A 6,000-nucleotide genomic window follows, 5' to 3' on the forward strand; every position below is an offset into this window, starting at 1 on the left:
CTTGCAAAATGTGTTGGAGGCCATGTGTAAGAATCGTTTTATGGTTGTCTTCCACCATTCTGTCAAAAATTACTACGGGCATTGTGTCCTGTACATCAAACTTGGATAACATAAACATCGAAGATGAAGTGTAGTGTATCACCTCCATCCAACAAGCGCTGTATGAGGAGTCACTGTGCCTATTCAACGTTAAAGCGCCCTGTGCGATAATATTAAGGAACTTGAACGGATATAGCTGTATTATGTTGAAAATGAAGCTCTTGCAGTGCACATTGTTACTACAGCGATGTTTTTGTGAAAGATAAGGGCCTTGAAAGAACCGCAAAGGTTCTACAGGTGGAAAGGAATTAGGAGATGTAACTGTGTGAAGTGACAAAAGACCTTCCCCACCTTTTGGTGACACACTGCAGAAAGTGGTAAGACTGAGCATTCCTTCATATATTACAATAGTGGAGTGGTTGAATGAGTTACTTTGTGCAGTATATTTCTCTCACTCTAGAGAGGCTGCCTTCACTAATGGGTTCCTTAGTACTTACAGTCGCTTGTCGATTAGCAAAAAATTGAATAATTCGATTAATCTAGTTTTCATTTATTCTACAGTGATGACTTAACACTTGTGAGACACTCTTTAAGACGTGAAAAAACGCCATTCTACATTTCCCAGTGACATATCCAGATAAAGCACCTGATGTGATGGACTGGAACATCACTGCATGTCGTGAATATTTTAGTTAATCCAAATTAAGAGCAACCGCTAGATCGTATACGTGCTGTTGACTGTGATGTTGTTATTTTTTTTTTTTGTAGTGATGTGCTGTATTTCAAAACAATATCACGCATGGTAAGAAATGCTTGCTACTCCTTGGTACACATATGCCGATGCTCCACTTGGCACATGCTCCATTGATGAAGCCTGTGAGTTCTCTGTCGTGATGCTCCTACTGTAGCCAGCGCAAACGAACATTGAGCTCGACAGAAATTGTCTGATATGCAGTTTCTCAGAGACAATTTTCGGTTTGGTTGGTTTGATTGATGAGATGCATAGAGGCTTTATTGATACACCATATCATTTAATACATCACTCTTTTTATACGTGTCATATTGTATTACCGCCCCATAAAGCGAGCTCGCTGCATCACTGTAGGCAGTAAATGGACTAAGTTACAATATTATTATTCCTCCATTATGTAACTTTCATGGAAGTACTATATTTCTGTGAGAATGAATATTTGACAGAATTACAAATCTAAAGTGATGAGATTCAATAGTTGTTAATTGTTATTATTCACTATTCGTTGGGAAGTTTCCTGGATGGGCCGAATTGTCGACCTTCTGTGAAGACATTTGAAAAGGAACGTGATAAGTCCCAATCACTCAGAAGATTTTATCTTCAGTTATTAACTTATTTAAGGAACATATATTATAGTGGATTGATAACTCCTTGTGGGAAAAACTGCAGGGCAGTTAGTGTACCTCCTTGGAAGATATGGTGAAATGACGTCCAGTCCCATACACTTCCTAACTGATTCCTTATACCTTCAATAAATGAATCATTTCAAATGAATTGAAATTGGTTATTTAGCCATGCCACAAAAGCCAATATTGGGCAGTATTTTTGTGCTAATAGTAAATACATTTTTGCTCAACTGCTAGTGTTAAATATTTGATTAGTAAATCAATGACAGTTCTGGTGAACCTTCAAAAATCGGTTAAATTATTAAATTTTAACAGTTAATTTTTAGGTTCTTAACACTTTTCAGAAATTGGCTAAAATATTAAATTAAAATAGTTAAATTTTAGGTTCTTGACAAAAGATTGTTTAAAAGTTCATTTTGAAAATGTAGTCAAAATTTTAAATTTAATAGCTTCCTGACATACTCCACAGGCTATTTCAACAGTCATTTGGATCAAAGATTTATACTAATGAAGCAAATAATATGTTGTAGAGTTTCCATTTCAAGTTTAATACATTTATTCAGAATTTTTTAATTATTTTATTTTACAAAGACCATGTGTAAAGTACTTATTCCATCTTGTAATATATTTATTTTTTTAACATCAGAACTTTAAACAATCTTATTACATTCAGTAGTATATAATTCATATTTGAAAGATCTAATAAAATTCATTTTTCTATATTATTTTATTTTGTCGTTTCAACAATTTTTATGACTCTTGATAGTAATTTCATTCTGTATTACAGATTTCTTAATTACTTTACATTTTTATATTCCTTACCATCTACTCTATAAACATACACTGTTGACCATACACTAACATTTTATAACATGATTTTTACACTATATTCATCTTTCATTTTTCCCTAAAACTTTTTAGTGTACCTATGGAATTTCATAAATACTGTTTCTTGTGTATCAGTTGTGTCAAACTGGTTTATTATCAAATTCATGAATTCATAAAAATTTTCAGCTCTTATATCATAAACAAGAGAATCTGTACCCATCTCACATAAAACAATATTTCCCCCTTATTTTGGTTTCACAGTATTATAATGATATTTGTACATTTTTATTTTCGAAATATCTAAAATATTCACTCCAATATAAACTGGTTTATTGTGTTGCTGTTCTTTTCAGATGAATCGCTTCTGGATGTCCATAAAATGTCATTTTATATTCATAATTTGGTGTATTTTTCTGAATCTGTTATCGTTTTACTATTCTGTCTATTTCTAATATTTGACATGGTTTTACCGAAAACGGATTTTTTTTAGAATAATGTAAGAGATTTAAAAAAATTTGTCAAAATTTTCAGCTACCTTTTTTGTATTAAAATCAGTGTATTTTTTACCCAATCTGATTTGTTAAATGCTAAAATTCTACAGACTTTTGTTAAATTTAATCCAAGATTTAGACACTGTTTAAGATTCCTATAATCTAAAACATACTTTTCTTTATTGTAAAACCGCCTTTGGGTGGTTGAGATAAATCCTTGTGTAAATTGTGCAGTTCAGTTTGGTATTTTAAATCAACCTCTAAAATTTATTTATAATCATCTGCTGTTTTGAGTATTTTTTCACCATTGTCATTTTCCATATCTAGCCATTTGAAATATTTAATCAATAAAAATTGAGAAATATGCCAATTATATAAATATTCTTATTCAAATGTGTTACATGATGTGATTCATTTTCTGAAAGAATATTTATCATATATTCATTATTAACTTCAGTGCACCTTTTGATACTTTGAGATTTCCCCTTGAATTCCTTTTTCAATAAATAAAATTATGTCATAATCGTTTAATAAATCTTATTCAGTTTTTGTCATTTTGAACGTGGTGCCCCAAGATAAACCTGGTACAGAAAAAATACCAAGGTGGATCGAGTTTGTCAGATTTAATGCAATTATCTCTAAAATTTTCGAAAACATGCAGAAATATTTAAAAAACAGATATATTATACAGTTTTGATTATTCTTCTAAATTTTTTATACTGAATATTCCCAAAACTAATTTTGCACAATTATAATCTTCATCAGAAATACTGGATTTGTTAAGTCTCAATTAAAAACGTTCTTTTTAGGTAATTATGTTCCTTTTAATGTTTCTTTAGAATCCATAAATTTATAAGAATAAACACGTTTTTTTAATTATTGAATCTAATGGCTTACCTTTGAAACAATTTGATGTTTCTTCAATTTGTTTTTTTATTATTAGTTGAAAATTTATCAAAACTTGAAGCCATAAATATAAAAGTATCTAAAAATGTTATAGTTCACCCATCTCCAACTGTTTTACTAGAGAAAATATATATTTGCTCTTTATTTAGAATAGCATTAACTTCTTTATAATCTATTGCAAATACTTTGATAAACAAATGCCCATTATAATTTGTTACATTATGAATACAAACTGGAATAAAAAAGGATTTTTGTAATTAAGATTAAAATCTACATGAACTCTGTGTCAGTGTTTTCCTGTAAAGTGATAGTGATCGATTACTATTTCTTCGACAATGGTAAATTTTTCTTCAAGAACAAAACAGGTTTCTGTATTTTTGTTATTTATTTCATCTTCTTTAGTAATTAGTAGAGGTACATTTTGTTCATATCATGATTTATTTCACTCAATTCCCTTTTTAAAGTTTCAATAAATTTTTACAGCAATATATTTGTCAACAAACACAACAGGTAGTTCATAATTATCATTAGAATATTTTATATAATAACTGAAAAAATTGTAAATGCTCTTCATGTTTATTTATGTCTTTTCAGGATTTTGTTGACAAGTACTAACGTTATATAATAAACAAACAAAATCAGCTTAAAATACATAAGGTACATATAATGACTGATTATAATTTTTAAATTTCACTTGTTACCCTTTTTAAGCATGTTGATGTTTACTTCTTCATATTTTTTTCAATCATATTCGTGATTGTCTAATTTGTGAAGTAATATTGACCCTAAGACTTATATTAGAAGACAAGGTAAAAAACGGTAAGCCCACATTTATAGCTTTTATGGTCTTACATGAAGCTTCTGACAATGTTGATGGGAGTACAGTCTTTTAAATTCTGAAGCCAGCAGTGGCCTTGTACAGTACAGGTAGCGAAATGTTATTGTACAGAATCCAGACTGTAGTTATAACAATCGAAGGGCATGAAAGTGAAACAACAGTTGAGAGGGGCGGGAGACGGGGTTGTAGCCTATTCCTAAAGTTATTCAATCTGCACGCTGAGCAAGCAGTAAAGGAAGACGAATAACAATTTGGAGAAGGAATTAAAGTTCAAGGACAAGAAATAAAAACATTGTGGTCGACATTGTAATTCTGACGGAGGCAGCAAAGAACTTCTAAGAGTAGCTGAACGGAATGGACACTGTCTTAAAAGGAGGATATAAGATGAAAATCAACAAAAGCAAAACAAGGATACTGCAATGTGGTGGAATTAGATCACCTGACACTGAGGAAATTAGAATAGGAAATGATGCACTAAAAGTAGTTGACGAGCTTTGGTATGTGGGCAGTAAAATAACTGATCATTGCTGAAGCAGAGAGGATATAAAATGTGTGAATGACAATGACAAGAAAAACATTTCAGAGGAAGAGAAATCTGTTAACGTCGAGTATTAAGTCTTAGGAAGTCTTTTCTGAAGGCATGTGTCTGGAATGTAGCCATGTATGGCAGTGAAAGATGGGTAATAAGACGTTCAGACAAGAAGAGAATAGCAGCGTTTGAAATGTGGTGCCACAGAAGAATGCTGAGGACTCGATGGGTAGATCGCTTAAATATTGACAAATTACTGAATAGAAATGAGGAAGAAAGAAATTTGACTAAAAGAACGGACCAGCTGATAGGACACATTCTGAGGCATCAAGCAATCATCATTTTAGTATTACAGAGAAGTGTGTCTGGGTGGGGGGGGGGGGAGGGGATAAAAATTGTGGAGGGATACTAAGAGATTAACAGAGCAAATGAGTTCAAATAGCTGAGGGTTGCAGTAGTTATTCGGAGATGAGTAGCGTGGAGAGCAGCGTTAAACCAGTCTTCGGACTGAAGACATAAATTACAATAATAATTTACCATCATAAACGCCCAGAAACTGCGTAATGATTATGACAGGTTCACCACAAGAATGATGTAACTCATATCGCCGACGTAGTTTTGAATATGTGTACGGAAAATTAACCTCGCGCATGTAGCACGGTTTGTCGGAAATCTCCGGCTACTCTGTTGTGTTGCTTTGCATTTCTCTATATTTAATGGATTACCGTGCCGTGTAAAATACTTTTTTTAAACAATATCGGCTATACGATTCTGTGCTCTCACTCTGAGGTTAATTAACATTTATCTGCAGTTGTAACGGTTAAAAACGTGTCCTAAGACTGTAATAACAACCGAAGCCTATTTCTTAGGTGTCCAGAAGAAGTTATACAGAAATAAAGGGTCTGAAAGCATTTTTTGTCTCACCGACATTTACAGTACACGCATTTCTTTCGACCATAAGTTTAAGTATTTCTGTTTAATATTAATACGGG

This window comes from Schistocerca americana, chromosome 1 (assembly GCF_021461395.2).
Source record: "Schistocerca americana isolate TAMUIC-IGC-003095 chromosome 1, iqSchAmer2.1, whole genome shotgun sequence".
NCBI classification, from domain to species: domain Eukaryota; kingdom Metazoa; phylum Arthropoda; class Insecta; order Orthoptera; family Acrididae; genus Schistocerca; species Schistocerca americana.